The sequence below is a fragment of the Manihot esculenta genome, chromosome 18 (genome assembly GCF_001659605.2).
Source record: "Manihot esculenta cultivar AM560-2 chromosome 18, M.esculenta_v8, whole genome shotgun sequence".
Taxonomy (NCBI): Eukaryota; Viridiplantae; Streptophyta; class Magnoliopsida; order Malpighiales; family Euphorbiaceae; genus Manihot; species Manihot esculenta.
This window is the reverse complement of record NC_035178.2, coordinates 8,509,163-8,530,124: the sequence shown is the minus strand read 5'-3', so window position 1 is coordinate 8,530,124 and position 20,962 is coordinate 8,509,163. Positions and strand designations below refer to the sequence as shown.

The window sequence follows — 20,962 nt, the reverse complement described above, 5'->3', positions numbered from 1 at the left end:
ATTTAACTATTTTAATTTTTTAGAATATTAATTAAAAATATAAAACTATCTAATGCAATTTTAAACGTAGAAATGCAAAATAATTAATCTCACTAAACTAAATAGTAAATTAGGCATAAAAAATTAAGGAAAAAAAATAAAAAGAAGAAAAACTTGCAATCCCTTCACGAAGGATGTTGTAAAGACAGACTGCTATTTTTGCAAAATTGCTGAATTGTCATTGGGCTTTAATTAAAAAAACTAGATGGCAAAAACTAATTCACTACTAAAAAGAAGAAAATGAAAATTAACGACAATGAAGTAAGGAAAAAATATGCTAAAAAAGGGGGAAAATCACAAGGGTTGAGGACGAACCAATACAAAGGAATTCAAAAAAGTAGAGAGAAAACAGAGGAATAAGTTAATTTCCTTTTAATGTTGGCACTTAACGTAGCTGACTTTAGAACCCTCCATGAATCAAAAGAATATAAACATGACTCGATGATACTATTTGTAAATCAGAGCAATGAAAATCCTCACCATGATCCCATATCAATATCATCCGATCAGTTTCACAAATATTTACATTTGATAAATAAATTAATGCTTACAAATTGAAAAATCTAGCTGCAAACAGAAATCTCAACATCACATTTACCGTAACATCCAACAATTCCTCTAGGCCATCTCGGCCTTCAATTTTGTAAACCTTGATAGCTTTTAGCTTCAATCACCTTTGACACGGAGCTGTGGCATAGAACCGACACAGGTCTACTCCATGAGCATCCATATTTCACATCACATACTGACACAGCCTGGCAGCTTACAATTTTTCATATTGAAGATGAAAAACAAATCACAACTTCAATTCTTCATCAAGTGGTCTAAAGGATGAGGATAAACAGACATTTGAAATCTTTTAGGAAATTCTTGCTTAGCCCAGTCCACGGTGGACCGGAGACACAATTGGTATAGTGAGACCAACATAAAAATATGTAACCACACATTTGTCTTAGGTCCAACATGGACCAAGTCTAAGCTAGAATTGCCCAATCTCTGATATCCTATTCCCAACACTAATGGAATACAATATAAGTTAGATCACGCAGACTTTCTTTTAGGGACAACATCAGCTACCTACACAAAAAATTATTTCCATCAACAAAATACACACTAAACAAATATAACTATCCCACATGCTACAGAGATTGGGAATTCAGCTCATAACACCACACAATTCAACAAAAAAACCACCCTGGACGTTGGCTGCATTCAATAATAGGCCCTCAGATCTCATAGCTTCAACAGATCATCTGTGGTTAAACGCACATGGTTTTTATCAATGCCTTTTCACGCCACACACACACACACACACACACACACACACACACATCACGAACAACATACATACACACACAGAGGTGGTTGTGATAGACTAATGATAAAAAACCATGCAACCACTCAATTCGGTTGATTTGTCCATCATTGGGCATAATATAATCAATGGGGTTATTTCTAGTTGTAACACTGTGCAACTCCCAACATACCCCCCCCCCCCCCCAAACACACACAAAAAAGAAAAACTAACACTTGAAAACAACTCAATGATTATTGTACATGACATCAAAATGAAGAGAAAACAACAGCTAATGCAGAGAAAATAGAAAGATGACATTTCTGCAGCACAACCACCTTCCCAGCATCTATATTTAAAGCATCTCATTCATAGTAGGACTTTATTTTTCGCATAGAACCTCCTCACCTCTCAATTATAAAGGAAATGACTACCACCATTGCCGCCACCATCAATAACAATAATGAGAAGAAGGGAAAGAGTTCAAGCAAAACAGTAAGAGGTGAAGTACGAAATAGAGGCAGCTAACAAATGGAAAATAAAGTCACCACTCGAACAATGAGATCACTTCCACTGAAATGTCTACTACACATGACTAAGAAGACAAAATTAGTATGGTGTAAAAGTAAAATGACTGGCTCAAATGAACATAGAGCATAGAAGTGAAAATGATTACAGATAAAAGTTAACATCCAACATGTACTGAAACCTTGGGGATGCACATAATCCAAAAATGCCCTCAGATATCAAAGCTGGAATAGTTCATCGAGGTTGCACCTAGTTTCCACTGATGCCTTATCACAACATCAACCCTAGTAAAGAAAGAAAGAAAAAAAAGAGAGAGACAGACAGAGAGATCACAGCAATGCTGATACAGGTATAGATGGCAAAATGCTCTCAGTGGACGTCCTAGTAACCACTCAATTAACTTCTCATTTTCCATCATTGGGCAGTGAGAAAGGAAGATAATTCTCAGTATCCTATTATCCAACTATTGCACAACAAAGTTGATAAACTCAATAGCATAATAATATTCTGGACCATTACACAAATTATTAAAAGTGACATTATTCTGTCTACACCCCCCCCCCCCCAAAAAAAAAAAAAAAAGAAGAGCAAATTTAGATAGCTTTATAAGCCCTCTGATCAAACTCTTGTAACTTCGGGCAGTGAAAAACATGATTTTCATTAAAAGTCGATCAACATCTTCACAGATAACAGAATAAATTCAAACAATAATAAAAACCACCACCAGCCAGTATAACTGGGGACAGAAGTACAGATAGTGAAGATGGGAGGCATCAAAGCAACTTCCCATTTGATCAGGTGTCATCAGTTGGGGTATAGCAAATTCAAAAGACAAAGAAGCTCTTAAATATGAATTGATGAACCAGGAATTACAAAGGATCTGAATAAGAAGCACAGACACCACAACTGTTTTAAAACCAATAAAAATTTGTAAATATTAAGGACAAAAACAGAGAGAAATAGAATGAAAGCATAGTAAGGTTTATGGGCAATTATTCAATTAGCTTATCGTATTCCCTAGAGAGACAACCCACCAAGACTAATAAAGAGAGAGAGAGAGAGAGAAGGGAGTCAGATAAAGCTTTCTAGGCTTGCATTTCCATCAATAATTCAGAGCCCAGTGCAAGAATCATCATTCACAGTCCAAAACAAATACCAAACACCCAGCATTTAACTAGCGGAAAAATCTAGGCAAATCAATATATCAAAAGACAAGATGACCAATGCAACATCTAAACAAGTATCCTAACTGGAATAGATCAGGCCCAGAGACCAGAGGAAGCATACATGCAAAGCCAACACTAGCGTAATTAAACACATTCACCGTTCAGGCAAAATGCATAGCTTTGAAAAATTAAATAAAAAAAGCCCTCAGATCTCATAGCTTTCAACAAATCATTCGCAGTTTTAGCCAAATGGCGTCCATCAAAAGCCTTCACACGCCACCACAACACTGGTGCGTTTGTGTGTGCATGTGTATGTATGTATATATATATATATATATGTGCAAAAGACGGTGGAGGAACTGGTGGCGAGCGAAGGCCAGAGTGAACTAAAACTACCATTTGCAACCGCTCAATAAGTTTATGATATGCATCATCGGGCAAAAATTCCAAAAAAAAAAAAAAAGCAGTCAGACTCATCAATGGCAATCGAAATAAGCGAATAGGAAGAATAATCGGCGACCGGCATTAATCGGCTTCGTCCTTTAAGCAGATGGCGCTTAAGCGGAAAGTTAGGGTTAGAGGAGATAGTGTCAGTCTTGTTTGGAGCATATACGGGGGAATTGAATTTTGCAGTGGAATATTTCAACAGATGGACAAGGATAAGGGATCTTTTGTAGGCAGTGGGCGTGGGCCTTTTGTCAGGCCCACTTGTAGCCCAATGTCTTTTAAATTCTCGAACGGAAGCCCAAGACTTTCTAGAGTTACGATCTGCGGCCCGTAGTGTTCCGAATCCAACTCATCGTGACCCGAGAACGTGTCACGCGGGTTTAGGTTATTTTTGTTTGCAAAGCCATCTACAGAGTCGTATTTCTTTAGGCAAAATCGAATCATTATATATGAAAAACTTTAGGTTAATTCTAAAATGTCTCGTTTCCGAATTAAAATGTTAATTTTTTAAGATGATAAGTTTAGTATCATAAAATTATATAATTGATTTTAAAGATAAAAAATATCTTAAAAAATTGTAAAAAAATAGTGTGCTTGAGAATTTTATTGTAAAAAAATTATAATATAATTTAAAAATATGAATTATCAAATTAACTATTAAATTATATTATAGTAAATTACTCGTGCAATATGGAAAAAAACAACTAGTGGTTTTTTTATTAAAAAGGCAAAATTTAGAAAATTATGTTTAATTTATGGATTTGAAATTTTAAAGTATTTTATTTAGCTAAAATATTTTAATTCTAAATTTAAAATGAAGATGAATGTTAAACAGATTTATATTGAATTCAAATTTCAAATTATATTATTATTTTAAATCCTAAATGTTAATAAAAAAAAATTCTTCCAAACATAATTTAACTAGATTAAAATTATAAATATTTTTTTTATTTGGATTCACCAATGAATTAGGCTGGCCGGGATGGTCTTCCCAGCCAGAAGTGGACCAGAATCTGAAAATTTGTCAAATATGGAAAGAAAAAAAAGGAGCAGTTAATTATGTGCATAACAAATCCTCTACCAACTTTCTATAATTAGGTGAAGTTAGATTAAATTAATTAAAATTTTTAAAATTATTTTAATTTAGACAAATTATTGCAAGTTTTGGTGTTGGTTTATATATGCTTTATGCATCCAAATCTATATAATATAAATGTGAGTCATGCTTCATCAATAAAAAAGTAGATTTATTTTTTAATCAATTTTAATTCATTTATAACTATAATTTGGAAATGATTTGATTTTCGCTCATCGATTAGATATAAAGTATAAGTTATTGACATTCAAACCATAATCAAATCTTATAAGAGAGTCAGATTCAAAACTCATCATAACTCACTATAAAAACTGATTCGTTAGCGCGCAATCAGTCCACAATTGAACAAGCTAAACTAATAAAAAAGAAACCCAATTCATCTGACGTGATTTAAAAGTGAAATAATATATATATATATATATATATATATATATAATTATCTTAATTTCTAATAGATAAATTAATTACTTATGAAAATAAATATTTTATAGGGTTAATCACAACTTGAAAATAAAATGAAAAGTTCCACTAATAAAGTCATAACACAGTACTAATTATTAATGTTCCAAAAAGGTAATCTATTAGTGACCAATTGTGCCAAGTCCAGTTCCAATATATTTTCTCTTGAATTCTATCACCACAGGCAAACAACTCTTTTTAAAAAAAAAAAAAAAAAATCTCATTTTCAAGATTCACATAAGTGCTCCACCAAATACTAATTAAATTCTCATAGTTAAAAATCCTTCCAATTTTGATTAGGGTGTGTTTAACTGTGAGAGTATTGTCAAGGATGCTTTATGTCACGTTATCGAGAATTTCAATTTTAAAAAATGTCATAAACGGATTTTATCTAATTAACAAGAAAAAAAAACAATTAGAACCGAGAATGATTTTAAAAATTAATCGCACTCTAATAAAAAATTTTAATATCATATTCGTTTAAATAAAATAAAATTTATATTTTCATTATGGTGTTATAAAATGAAATTTTTTAAATTTTAAAAAAATTATTAATTCATTTCCACTTTAAAATTATTCAATTAAAATATAAAATTAAATTTTTCGGATATTCTATCAAATAAATTAATAGCGAACTTATTTTATGAGATTACAGTATTATATATATAATTAAAATTATTGAAAATAAATAATATAAATAATACTAAATCAACTAATAATTTTTTTACAGAAAAAACTAAAAAATTAAATTTTATAAAAAAAACATGAATATTTTAAAATAAAAACTAAATAGTTAATTTTATAAAAATTCAGAAATTTAATAATAATTTAACCTTTAATTATATAGACTCAACTTCACATGAAAATAAATTTAATAATAATTAAATTAGATAATTTTATTGAAATTTATTTATAATTAATTAAAATATATATAGTACATGTATAAATTTAATTAAATATTTAATTTAATAATATTTTATTATTCTCAACATAACTCTGATCAGACTAAAATTATCAATTTATTAAAATAATTAAATAGTATAAATATTTGAGACTAAAAAAATTAACTATTTAAAAAAAATAAAGAGTTTAAATTGATAAATTTATAATGACACTTTAATTAGATTTTTAAAAAATTAAATTACTAAATTTTGATAAACTATGCAGACCTAATATAGTATAACTTTATCCAATTTATCAGAATAAAGGTTATTGTAAACTATTGCTAAACATATGAATGAAACCATAATTAGATTTAAATTGATTTGATATTCATCTGATGACAAATATTTATTTAAGCATGATATAAATAGATTTAAAATATAGAAATATGATGAATTTTATATAAAAATTAAATAAAATTTATTTATTTATTTTTTGAATCCATTTTAAATCGTATTCATGTAAGAAGTTTGCTAACGAATACGCATATCTTTGTAGCTTTTTTTTTTTTTCTCTCTCTCTTTTATAAAGGAGATAGTCAGGCTGCAGAGAAACTGTTAAAAGCTATGCCGTTTTATTGATTGTAGTTGCTATTTTATATTGTTTATCTAAACTGTGTCGTTTTGTTTAGATTGAGTTGTTTGTATGCACATGCTGTGCGTGTGACTCAGTTTGGTATAAACAGGAAGCGATGCTTCCAGAACTGGACATAACGTCATTTTTCTGATTTTAAATAAAAGTTCTCATTTTCTTCCTCTCTCTCTTCTGTTTCTGCACATGGTATCAGAGCGCGGTTCCTAACTCACGCCGGCGCGTCGCCGATTGCATAGGAGAGATCCTTGGTTCTTTCAATAGATCTGGTCATGGCGAGCAATAGCAAGGAACAGAAAGGGACTGGAGCTCCAGAAAAATTGCAGATCGCGAATGCGGGGATGGGAGACCCACTGAGCCTTCAAACATCCGACCATCCAGGTATGAGTCTCGTTTCCGCACCTCTTGTAGGAACTAATTTCAGATCTTGGAGTAGGGCAATTAGAATAGCCTTAGGAGCCAAGATGAAATTAGGTTTTGTCGAAGGCACTACTTCGGCACCTAGCAAAGACAGTGAAGGTTATGAACAATGGAAAAGATGTGACTTCATGGTCACATCTTGGATTCTCAACTCCATATCTAAGGAGTTAGTCGATGGTTTCATATACACCGCCTCTGCCAGAGATCTCTGGCAAGAGATCTGTGAGAGATTTGGAGAGTGCAATGGTCCTATGATCTATGAGTTACACAGGAAAATGTCTCTCATCTCCCAAGAAAACCAGTCTGTATCTGTCTACTTCACTAAGCTGAAGAGGCTGTGGGATGAGCTTGGGTCAGTCGAACCTCTTCCAACCTGCACCTGTGGAGCCTCTAGGGACATAGTTGAAATAACAAACAGGAATAGGCTCATGCAATTCCTAATGGGCTTGAATGAGGCCTTTGGGTCTGTGAGAGATCAGGTATTGGGGATGGACTCTTTACCTACAGTAAACAAGGCATACTCCATGGTTGTAAAATTTGAGTCTCAAAGGGAGATTCTGGGGGCAATGAATGACAACTCAGAATCTCTTGCCTTATTAAATAAGGCTCAAGCTCAGAATCTGTCCAGACCAAGGAGGTCTGAGGTCAAGAAGGGCCACTGCACCTTCTGCAACATGGATGGTCACACTCGAGAAGGGTGTTTTAAGCTGATTGGGTACCCTGATTGGTTCAAGGGTAAGAACAAGGCAGGAACCCAATCTTTCAAAGGAAATAGAAGCACCATAATTATGGCTGCTTTTGAGGGCAACAAGTCAGAAGAGGATAATCCTCTGGAATACCTGGACACATCAGGTAAAATACATGAATTGACATCCATGCTGAGCTCTTTAAAACAAGAAGTCTCCCAGCTTGTAAAAGGGAAAGGAACTCTTGCTCCAAGCACATCTCATGGATCTGAGGCACATTTCATGGACTTTGCTGGTAAGTCTACTGTCTATAACACTTGCAATGCACATATGCAAAATGTATCTAATTGGATCCTAGACACTGGAGCCACAAATCACATGTGTTCAGACAACAATCTGTTCACCACCTTACATCCACTACACAAGCACATCTGTGTGTGCTTTCCAGATGGGAAAACAACTCAAGTTACTCAATCTGGAAAGCTAAATCTCTTTGGAAAATTGATTTTAGATGATGTTCTTTACATTCCACACTTTCAATATAACTTGATTTCTGTTGGTCAATTAATGAATAGCCATGGCTACTGTATAGTAATGTGGAAGGATTATTGCCTTATACAGGACCCACTGAATAAGAAGGTGGTGGCCATAGGCAAGAAACAAAGAGGCCTCTTCAGGCTGAACCAAATGAGCTTTTCTCATTCTGATGTAAGGAATTGTTTGTTTGAAATCATGAACTCTAATGTTGATCTTCACAGCTTTGTAAATAGCACTTTCTCCCAAATGGATTTGAATAAAGAACATTCCATGCAACTTGAGCAGACACATAAGCATGTAGTGACCATGAATGACATGCATGATAGACTAGGGCATGCATCAGTAGGTAAGCTCAAACATGTTAAAGGCATGAACATCAGTAATGAGGCTATGAGATGCTGTCCTGTTTGCCCCTTAGCTAAACAAGCCAGATTACCTTTTCCCAGAAGCCACACCTTAGCCTCAAAACCTTTTGAATTGGTCCATATTGACATATGGGGGCCATATAAGACTAGCTCTATCACTGGAGCTAAGTTCTTCCTCACCATTGTTGATGACTATAGTAGGGCTGTATGGACCTTCATGATGCACTTAAAAAGTCAGGCCTTTAGCTTGACTAGAAACTTTATACACATGGTAGAAAATCAGTTTAATACTACCATTAAAGTCATTAGAAGTGACAATGGAGGGGAGTTTCTAAGCCATAATTATAGTTCTCTGCTTATGAGCAAGGGAATTAAGCACCAAAGATCCTGCCTCTACACTCCACAACAGAATGGAGTTGTAGAGAGGAAACACAGACACATACTTGACACTGCTAGAGCTTTGAAAATACAATCACAAGCCCCAATTCATTTTTGGTTAGAATGCATTTTAACTGCCACCTACCTCATTAACAGAATGCCTATGGAGCATTTTGGTTGGTCCACGCCTTATGAGAGGCTCTATGGGACCCCACCTGACTATTCTCACTTGAGAAAGTTTGGTTGCTTGTGTTTTGCTACTTCTGTGGGAATTCAGAAGGATAAATTTCAAGAAAGAGCCATTAAGGCTGTGATGATAGGGTATGCCAGCACACACAAAGCCTATAAGCTTTATAACATCAATGATAAAACCTTCTTTATTAGTAGGGATGTTATCTTTCATGAAAATATTTTTCCCTTCCAAGATAGCAATCGGATTGAAAATCATGTGCTTCCTATTCCTGTGATTGAGAATGATTGTCCTGTTGTTGAAACCTGTCCATCTGGTCACACCAGTGATGACCTACAGAAACATCCTTCAGTTAGAAGGACACAAAGGCATAGACAAGCCCCTATCTGGATGCAAGACTATGTTGATTCCCAGCAAATATCCTTTATGACCTTCCATCCTCTACATCAATCTTACATTTGCAATGTTAACAAGGCTTCTGAACCTTGTACTTTCACTCAAGCATCTAAGGATGCACATTGGGTTGAAGCCATGAAGCAAGAGCTTCAGGCCCTGGAAAATAACAGCACTTGGGTGCTCACTAATTTACCTAAGGGTAAGAAAGCAATAGGCTGTAAATGGGTCTATAAAGTGAAATTTAAGTCAAATGGGGATATAGAGAGATATAAGGCCCGGCTGGTGGCCAAGGGCTACAACCAGATTGAGGGGTTGGATTATAAGGATAGATTTTCCCCTGTGGCCAAACTTACAACTGTAAGAGTTTTGATTGCTCTTGCTACCTCCAAACAGTGGCCTATTTTTCAATTGGATATAAACAATGCCTTTTTACATGGTAATCTTGATGAAGAGGTGTACATGACACCTCCCCAAGGCTATCACAAAGCTCAGCCAGGGAAAGTTTGCTTGCTTAAACGGTCCTTATATGGGCTTAAACAAGCCTCCAGACAGTGGAACATTGAATTTACCACTTTTCTGAAGGGTTTAGGCTTTGTGCAGTCCCCCCATGATCATTGTCTCTTTATACAGCACACTGATGTTTTAACTTTGATATTGCTTATATATGCTGATGATGTTATTTTGACTGGAAACTCCATTGATGCCATTACTGAATGCAAACTTGTTTTACATTCAAAATTTACTATCAAAGATTTGGGACCCCTAAAATATTTTTTGGGACTGGAGGTTGCTAGATCCTCTCAAGCAACTTTACTCAGTCAAACTAAGTATATTTCGGACATATTGAAAGATGCAGGCATGTTTCATTGCAAACCTGCCTCTTGTCCTTTACCTCAAGGATTGCATTTATCTCCTGATTCAGGAGAGGTTTTTGATAAACCTGATTTATATAGGAGACTGATTGGGAGGCTCCTTTATGTTAATCTCACAAGGCCTGATATATGTTATGCTGTGCAACACTTGAGTCAATTTATGAGCATGCCCTGAAAGCCTCATTGGGAGGCTGCTTTACATGTGCTTCGCTATCTTAAGGGCTCTTTACATCAGGGGCTTTATTTTCCTGTAAGTACTGATTTATCTCTAAATGCCTACTGTGACTCTGATTGGGCAGCTTGCACTTATTCCAGAAAGTCACTATCTGGATATTGCATATACTTGGGCCCTTGCCTTGTCTCTTGGAAAACAAAGAAACAGCCTACTGTTTCTAAGTCCTCAGCTGAGGCTGAGTATCGTGCAATGGCTAACACTGTATGTGAACTCCTCTGGATTAGCTATATTTTGCAGGATTTGCAGGTTCACATCCAATTGCCCATTCCACTGCACTGTGATAACAAAGCTGCCATCCACATTGCTGCCAATCCGGTTTTCCATGAGCGCACGAAGCATATCGAGATAGATTGCCACCTGGTGAGAGATCAACTTCAACGGGGATTTATATTACCTCACCATGTCACTACTGAAGAACAACTGGCAGACTTATTCACCAAGGCCCTACCAGCCTCCCGCCATAGCACATTAACCAGCAAGTTAAATCTTCTGCCTCTCCCAACTTCAACTTGAGGAGGGGGTGTTAAAAGCTATGTCGTTTTATTGATTGTAGTTGCTATTTTATATTGTTTATCTAAACTGTGTCGTTTTGTTTAGATTGAGTTGTTTGTATGCACATGTTGTGCGTGTGACTCAGTTTGGTATAAACAGGAAGCGATGCTTCCAGAACTGGACATAACGTCATTTTTCTGATTTTAAATAAAAGTTCTCATTTTCTTCCTCTCTCTCTTCTGTTTCTGCACAGAAACTACCTATATCTTTATTCATATATTGCGTATAAATTTATGAGTTATTCATAAATAAAAAAAATTTATCCTTTTAAATTTTTATAATTATATCTTATATTAATATAATTCTCAATTAAACTCTTAATTTAACTTTATATATTGGTGTATAAAAATTATCAGGTCATCTATCACATTATTGCTGTTCCCATATCATTTGCTGATAAAACTTTATAAAGTCATGTGTAATTATAATTTTTTTAAAATTTGAGTTTTTCTATTATTATATTTAAAATTCAAATTTATAGTTAAAATATTTAATATTATTATTATATTTATTTTAATTTTATCAATAATTTGTTTATATTAATTTAAATTAATTTAATCTCCAATAATTAACCCACTTCTTATATTATTTTTTCTAATTATTTACTATAATTATTATTTTAGTTAAAAAGTACATTATAGTTGAAAATATTTTATAAAAAAGCTAAAGCATATTGTAAAAATAGAATTTAATTCGTCATTAAATTAATATACAGTATAATTGCAACTATTAGCTTTATTTTTTTTTAATTTTTTTTACTTTTAATAATATTATTAATTATGTATTTTTTTTAAATTCTAATAATATTTAGACTAGATTTAAAAAAATAGTTTAAAAGATAAATTAATTTGAAATTAAATTAATATAAAATAGTATATTTAAATTATAAATAAAATTAAAAATATATTTTAATAATAATATAAATTTTTAATATTATAAATTTTAATTTTAAATAAAATAATAAAAAATTTTAAATTTAAAAAAAATTTAACGATTGTACTCAAATTTACCGATATGATAATCTGAGATAACGATAATTTATCGATATAATAACAACATGAGATAACGATAATATAACAGTGGTAATTTTATTAAATACTAATAATAATAATGGTTATATTTAAAATAATATATAAAATTTAATTAAAATTAAATTAATAGAAAATGCAATTGCAAAAATTTTAAAATGATAACGTTTGTTTTTATTAATTCTAAATTTATTTTGATAGAGAGTTCATGAATCATGACGTAATAATGTAAAATCATTGCTCAAAAATAATAATAATGTGAATTGATCATATTCTTAATAAATGCAGTTTTCTTATATAAAAAAATAATTTCTTCTATTTTTTTCTAAAAAAAACAATATTTTAGGCTTGAATTGATGCATACAATATTAATTGTATTGTATTAATTGGTGCATACAATATTAAATGTATAAATTACTCAAAAATAATATTATTTTTTATCAATAATTATACTCTAAAATGTGACAATATTAATTGTATTATATCATACCAATAATTTTTTTTATTGCGGGCAAAAGTGGAAAAATAGAAAGTTAGCCAATTTTTTTAATTTTAAATTTTAAATTAACTTGGTAATTTATCATTAATTTATTGTATAATTAAATTAGACACATTAAATCAAGAATATTATAATACTTACAGATTTAATATGATGATAAATTTATTTGAATAAATTTAAGAAATTTTAAATTTTATTTTTATATTTGTGAATTTCATTTGAAAAATAATAAAGAATATTATAAGAAGGCTAGGACCAGCATTAGCATATGTATCAATGATTCCAACTTCCCTTTCTTCTTTGTCCTATTTGAAGAGGTAATTATTGAGTAGGTCCATTATCATTTTATTCCTTTGTGTTGCCTTATCAATTCATTTTTTATAATACCAAATAATAATAATAATAATGAGAATCTATTTAGTTTAATAATAGAATATTCTCATCACTGAAAAATCAAGCCAATTAATGAATAATCTTATTTTTTTATTCTAAAATATAAAAAATAAAATTCTCTTGTTCAAATCTTTTCATTTATTTTTTTAATTATTAATTTTTGTAATAAAAAATTAAATATATATATATATACACTAAATTTTATAAAAGTGAAAAATTAATAGCTAATCTCCAATATTTGAAAAAGAAAATCGACTAAACCTACCGAATTTTCAATATTGATAATTAAAATTTTAAATTTAAACCACTAGACCAAATAAAATATTAAGATATATCATGATTACAGACGATTCATTTCTGGTGATAAGAAGCAGAGAGAGATCCTCAAATCATGCCTTTTCCAGAAGAAGTGAACAATGGCCTTGGCCACCATCACCATTATCGGCATGCACAAGCCAAGCATAAGGATGCATAATCCTCCTTGAGGACTATACAGTAATGGAAGTTTCAGAGATGCAGTCTGCTATTGGCAGTTGGGTTATGAAAGAAAGAAAGAAAATATAAAATAGAAAGTGCTCACTTCTCAGAATCTGTCATTCCTCCATCTTCCCTAGCTCTCCCATGGCTCAGTGAGCAAGCCTGCTAAGAATCAAGATGGGATCTTCTTCTTTTCTTCTTCTTCTACTTGTTTGTTCAGTTTTGAGTCTTGGATTTGTTTGGCTGATGGGTTTGTTGAAAATAAAGTAATCAAAATTCAGGTGAGTTCTGTTTTGGTTCCAACAATATTGTAGAATCTTTCTAAATTTCCTCTTCCTAACTGTTCTTGCTCAGACTTCGTTTCTTCAAAATTGCCTACAACCACTAATATCTTTTTTGTTAAAAAAAAAAAAATTAAATTCAACATTATATTACCATGAAAATGATATTAGTCTCGATTTATTTATCTGTTAATATTTTTGGAAAGACAAAAATACCCTCTCAAAATAGATATTTTAATATATTTTTTTACATAAATATATGAAAATTTTATAATGGCAAAAATTCCATGAGTAGGCAAATGATTATTTAAAATTTAATTAACGCGATATTGTTGGAAAATATTTATAAAATGTATGAAAAGACTAAAGTCTTAAAAATAAAAGAAATTAATATTAATTTAAAAATATTTTAATGAATTTTTTAAATATAAATATCAACTTTAATAATAGTAATAATTAGGGGCGATTTTATAGATCTCCTCTTATGCTATTAAAAAAGAAAAACTTGCTATTTAGTCTATTTAGAATTTGTAATTCTTAGAAAATCAGCAGTTTGGTGCCTATATTGCAAGGTATTATTTTGTTCCATTCCCAATTTAGTTTTTATTTTTTTTATAAATTTTAATAATTTAATTCTTAGGTTGTCAATTTTAAAAATATTGTAAAATTTTAATTTAATTAATTTTTATTTTAATAATTTTTCGTTTGAAAATTTAGTCCTTTTGAGTTATCATCCTCTCGAATGCACTATGCATCTTTTCTCCGGTAGGTTTCAATACCCTAAGTTTCTGTGAAAACCTAATCTATCTTCTCTTCTATTCTTCGCCTCTCTTCTTTTCCTCTTTTCTTCTTTTTTTTTCTATTTTCTATCTTTATTCTATTTTTCTCTTTTTCTCTCATTCTATAGAGGATATGTTAAATGGTCATTCCTTGGCTGATGAAGAGGAGCAATGAGATCCGCTTAGCCCCATTACCAAGAGCTCCTACGACAACGTATGAACATTGCCTTATTGAAATGTTTCTAACATTGAATTCAATTAATTTTGTGACTATGAAGAATGTTTTGGCCGATCTTTGGCACCCTATAGGTGGTATGGATATTCAAGATATAGGAGCCAAATGTCATCTATTCTGCTTTTATAATGAAGTTGATGTAAAAAGAGTCTGGAATGGGTCACGTGGCACTTTAATAAACATCTCCTTGTGTGGGATAAAATTGAACTGCTACTGATCCTTTAACCATCTCTCTCCTTAATGCATATTATTGGGTTCAAGTGTCTGATATCCCACCTGGTTATATGAATGAAGCATCTGCTTAGCAGTTGAGAGATTTCATGGGGCAGTTTGTGGAGTATGATAGTAGTATCATTACAATGGAAAACCTTGAGGTTATAAGGGTCATAACAAAACTCAATATTTTGCAATCGTTACGATGAAAGAAGAAATTGGTGGCTCCAGATGGTTTAGTCTATTTTGTTTATTTTAAATATAAACGTTTATCCACCTTCTGCTATTTGTGTAGAAAATTGGGACATACAGACAGTTTTTGTGAATGGAGGTTGAAGATTAAGAAAGAAGACATCCGGTTTGGGTGGGATGAATCGCTCTGGGCTTCTCCACGCAGGGCTGCAAAGAGGGAGAGTAGTTGAATTAGGAAAGAATCTCTGGAAGGTATGGCTAATTCTAAGGCAAAAATTGAGAAAGGTAAAAAAGGCAGTTTACGTGACATGCATAATTTTGGCTATCATGATCCTTATTTGACCAATACATTAAGTGGGTTTAAGAAAGAGAGATTGTCTTTAGGGATGGAGGTGGAATCAGTGGACCAGACCAATTCCTTAATGGACCAAATGGAGCATGAGGGAATTACAAAGTCTGATGATAAGAAAAAAAAGGTAACGTGAGGAAAATAACAACAAAGCACCATTTGTTTCTGTGTTAAAGGATTCGAATGAAGCTTCTCAAAATAATTCAACGGCTAGTCATGTGAGACATGACAGCCGAAAGCTATGACGACCCTTAGCTGAAACTGCCAGGGTCTTATCAATACCCAGGCGGTAAGAATTCTCAAGGAATATTCCTTGATTCACAAGCCAAACACTATGTTCTTGATAGAAACTAGAGCGAATGACAGGAAGGTAGAGGAGGTTAGATGTAGTTTGGGTTTTTCAAATCATTTTACAGTGGATAACATGGGAAGAGGTGGAGGTTTAGCTTTGATGTGGAATAATACTGTGGATATTCAAATTACAGGGTACTCAAAATATTTTATTGATTATAATTTTCATTGGAAAGGAGAGTTTGTTCGGTTTACAGGCTTCTATGGTCATCCAGAAAGGAATTACAGGAGGTCTTCATGAAATTTGTTAAGAGCTTTGGCGAATAGAGATGACAAAGCTTGGATATACTTAGGTGATTTTAATGATATTTTGTCACACGATGAGAAAGAAGGTGGCTTAGTACAACCATAATTTTTTATGAATGACTTCCATTCAGCGGTGGAGGATGCCGATTTGGCTGAGGTAATTACGATAGGTCCTAAATTTACTGGAAACATAGGCGCCATGGGGAAGTTGTAATTCGTGAGAAGTTGGACAAATGTTTTGCTAATTCTAAATGGTTGAATCAGTTTAGAGACAGTAATGTTAAAGTTCTCTCTTCGCTTGTCTCAAATCATAAATTCTTGTTATTTTCCACTAGAGTTGATGTTGTGACAGTAGGGAGAAGGAAGTTTAAATTCGATAACTCATGGTTACTTGATAACGAGTTAGAAAACGTTGTGCGTAAAGGGTGGACTAGGTTTTCCAATGCTAAAATATTGGATAAACGTGATAATTGTGTGCAGGAGATAAGTAGATAGGGGGCCTAACAAAATAGAGACAAACGTGATAGGAAGCGTATCATTCAGAAACTATTAGAAGAGGAGGAAAACACCCTTTCTAATTCTGCTTACCTTGCTCATAGACGTGAATGGAACAATTTGCTAGAATTTGAAGATATTCAAGCTCGACAAAAAGCAAAGACTTTCTAGTTGAATAATACGGATAGAAATACAAAATTTTACCATGCCTATATCAAGGGTAGGAAGGCTAATAATAAGATAGAAAGGCTGAGGAATAATGATGGAGATTGAGTTGAAGGTGGGGCAGAATTGCATGAATTTATTAGTGATTATTTTGCCGATTTGTTTGCGAAAGGAGACGATAGGCCTGATACTGTTTCCAAATTAGTGAGGAAGAGAATTTCGAGTGATGATGGCAGAGACTTAGTGGCTGATTTTACAAATGAGGAATTCCGAGTTGCAGCATTCTAAATGCATCTGGACAAATTCCTGAGGTCAGATGATCTCAATCCAGCATTTTTTCAGAAGTTTTGGCATATTGTGGGTAGAGATGTGGCTGATAATTGCAGATTGTGGCTTCAAAGAGGTATTTTCCCTGAGCACTTAAATGATACTCATGTTGTCTTGATTCTTAAGATGGTCAGTCTTGATTCTATCCGTGACTTTTACTCTATTGCTTTGTGCAATGTTCTTTACAAAATTCTTACTAAGGTCTTGGCCAATAGATTAAAAAGAGTACTTAATAGCATTATTTTCACTAGTCAGCCTGCGTTTGTTCCGGAAAGATTTATTCAGGATAATGTGCTTGTTGCCTTTGAGTTATTGTAAGGGATGAAGAGAGAAAGATTGGATGGAGAGGGGTCAGTAGCTCTTAAAATTGACATATCTAAAACTTATGATAGAGTTAGATAGTTGTTTCTAGAAAACATGATGAGGGCCATAAACTTTTTGATTAAATGGATTAAGTGGATGATGTTATGTGTTACTACGGTTAACTACTCCATGATTTGTAACGGTACTATTGTGGGGCCTGTTAAACCAAAGAGGGGTTTAAGGTAAGGGAATCCACTTTTCCCATATTTATTTTTATGTGTTCGGAAGGACTGTCTTTGTTGTTTGAGGAGGCAGAATTGAGAGGCCGGATTCATGGCTGCAGAGTAGGTAGAGATGCCCTAGAGTTTTCCATCTCCTTTTTGCAAACGACTTGTTTATCTTTTTTAGGGCTAATGAATATGAAAACAGGCGTGTTAAAGAGATATTAAAGACTTATGAGGAAGTTGCTGGTCAAGCAATTAATTTTCAAAAATCAGGTTTAATGTTTAGCCCTATGGTGGCTGAATTAAAGAAATAAGCTATTTCAGGGTTTACCTTCTCTTGTGGGAAGAAATAAGAAGCAGGTCTTCAATTATATCAAAGAGAGGCTTTGGGGTAGAATTATTCTAGGAAAAGTAAGCTTTTATTTAGAGCATGTAAGGAGATCCTCATTAAATCCGTTGTTCAAGCTATACCATCATATTGTATGATGGTTTTTCTCCTTCCTATTTCATTTTGTGATGAGTTGCAAAAATCGATGAATGTTTTTTGGTGGAAATCTAATGATAGAGGTGTTCATTGACTATCTTGGAACCGTACGCGTAGTAGTAAGAAGGATGGGGATGGGTTTTCATGATTTGCGTTGTTTTAATGTTGCTTTACTAGGGAAGCAAGGATGGCGATTAATTTCGGAATCCAACACTCTTTTATTTCACATTCTCAAAGCTAAATATTTTCATTTTTTTAGAGGCTACGCTACGTAGTAATCCTAGCTTTACTTGGGAGAGTGTGTTGCTTGGTACGGGTACATTAAACAATGGATATAGGTGGAGGGTTGGTAATGGAGAGAAGATTTTAGCTAGTATGGACCCTTGGATTCCAAAGAATGATAGTTTTATTGCTGATGATGGTTACTTATTTCTCGAACCAAATTTGAAGGTAGAGGATTTTATTGTGAGTGAGAGGAGGGAGTGGGATGCGAGTAAGGTTATAGAGCTTTTTAGTGCAAGAGATATCAGACACATTTTGAATATTCCTTTGGGGTTGGGTGAATGTGAGGACAAGATTATATGGTATTATGAGAGAAAGGGGGTATACAGTATCAAAACGAATTATTATTTGGCTCTCAAAAATTTGAATAGGGGTGGAGAGCGATTAGTGAGTGAGTTATGGAATACAGTTTGGCATATGGGAATTCCACCTAAATATTAGGGAGTTTATGTGGAGAGTATTGAGGGGTTCGTTACCAACTACAGTGAAGTTAGGAGAGAGAGAGGGATGATGGTTGATAAAACATGTGGGTGATGTGATGGTGAGGAAGATAGGGACCATATATTGTTTAAGTGTATTAAAGGGAGTAATGTTTAGAGATTTGTGTCCATTCGGAAGGTAGTGGCTATAACGTGGACAATTTGGAAAGGTGGTATTAATTGGCTTTGGTAACAATATGACATGAATTCTCATTGGTTAACTACTACAATTGAAAGATGGGTTCATGATTGGGAAGAGGTATCACAAGGCAATTATTACAGCACCATCAACAAGGGTTTGATGAGTCTTCAATTTTCAGTTGCTGCTAGTCCAGCTTCTCTTCATAGGTGGCATGTTATCACTTCTATTTCAATATCTAATTCGGGCGAGGTTCAATGGCATGCTTTCACTGATGGTGCTATTTTTCAAAAGTTTGGTTATGGAGGTTATGGAATGGTACTTAAAGATCAAGAAGAACAGTTCCAAGGTGGTATTTTTGATTTTTTGGACAGTTTTCTAGACCCCTTCTAGTCGAAGCACTTGCACTTAGGAAGGCTCTTGGTTGGCTACAAAATAATTTTCTTAGTTCGGGTTGCATTTTTACTGCTTCTTAGACTTTATTATTTCATCTTAATTCTAATTTTATAGACTTTTCAGAGTTTGAGATTATTATTCAAGATTGTGTTAGGTTATCACATTAAAGAGCTAATATTATTATTAGATAGATTTGAAGACAAGCGAACAAATGAGCGCTTGCTAGAACCTCCTTTTTCTATGCTGGTCACCATATTTAGGATAGTATTCTGAATAATGGATTTGTTTTCTTTAAAAAAATAAATAAATTTTTGTTTGAAATGAAATGAATCAATTTTTTTTTACTTGCAAATTTTTTATTTCAAAATAAATTAAAATATTAATTAATTTTAAAAATTCATTTAAACTTTTTCTTGTGAAATAAATAATACCTGAAAAGTCCAAAATGAATTAGTCCTTAAAATATAATACAACAATATATAATTCAAATATATTTTCATTATAATAGCTAATTATTTATTTTTTTTAGAGTTAAATAGATCGCTTTTAAAATATATAAACTAATGAATATATTACACTCGTAAATTTAGTCCGGAGATAAAATATATCTAAATAAATCTGAAAGATTTCAAATTCTACTATTCCAATTCCCAGCCTTCCATTTCAAAAAAAAAAATTAATGTATATATTTTAGTAATTAAATTATAGCTTCCTCTGAAAAATGAAAAATTATGGTATTTTATTTAAAAAAAATAATAATAACAATTAACTCTCCAACTGAAAAAATTAAAAAAAAAAATCATTTTTAAAGAGAAAGAATGGAACCGAACTATAATTAAAAAAAATCAACTGCATTAAAATAAATGAAAAATCAATTCTGATTCGGCTATATCCATCAATTCTCTCGAGTTCATAAAAACATTAGTTCCTCAAGTTGAATTAGAACTATTCTCAACAATTAACTAAAATCAAATAAATTTTAAACCAAAATTTTCAAACTAATCTAACTAGTGTTGTTAACATCAAAAAAATTTTAAATAAAAAATTTTCAACATCCAAACTAAAATTTCAAGATCCAAATCCAGAAACACAAAATTCAGTTCCAATTTTTGTCAAACAATCACAAAATTGCAATAAAATCAAATCATTGTTCATAAAGATGTTAATAATTAAATCAATTACCCTTGAACATTACAGTCATCGATGTTATAGTCCAAGGGCCATTACAACGATTGATGTTCATAGCACAGCTTCGAACCTGGTTGTCGAGGTTCCAGTGGAGCCATAAGGTCTGAAGATGAATGGCCTCCAAGCAAATCGAAACCCTAGCATGAAACACTTACTCCTAACTCTCTGGCCTCTCTAAGTAGCCAAATATCAGTAGCCATTGATGGAGTTGCATGCAAAGAGCGAAGCGAAAGAAGAAACAAGG

General features: G+C 32.6%; 1 non-coding gene across 1 annotated transcript; it reads right to left on the bottom strand.

Annotated features, from left to right (window-relative positions):
• Window positions 1–2,929: 2,929 nt before the first annotated feature.
• LOC122722571 lies at window positions 2,930–3,001 on the bottom strand. Its single transcript, XR_006349509.1, has one exon. It is a non-coding gene; the product is annotated as a small nucleolar RNA snoR118 (small nucleolar RNA).
• Window positions 3,002–20,962: the final 17,961 nt, after the last annotated feature.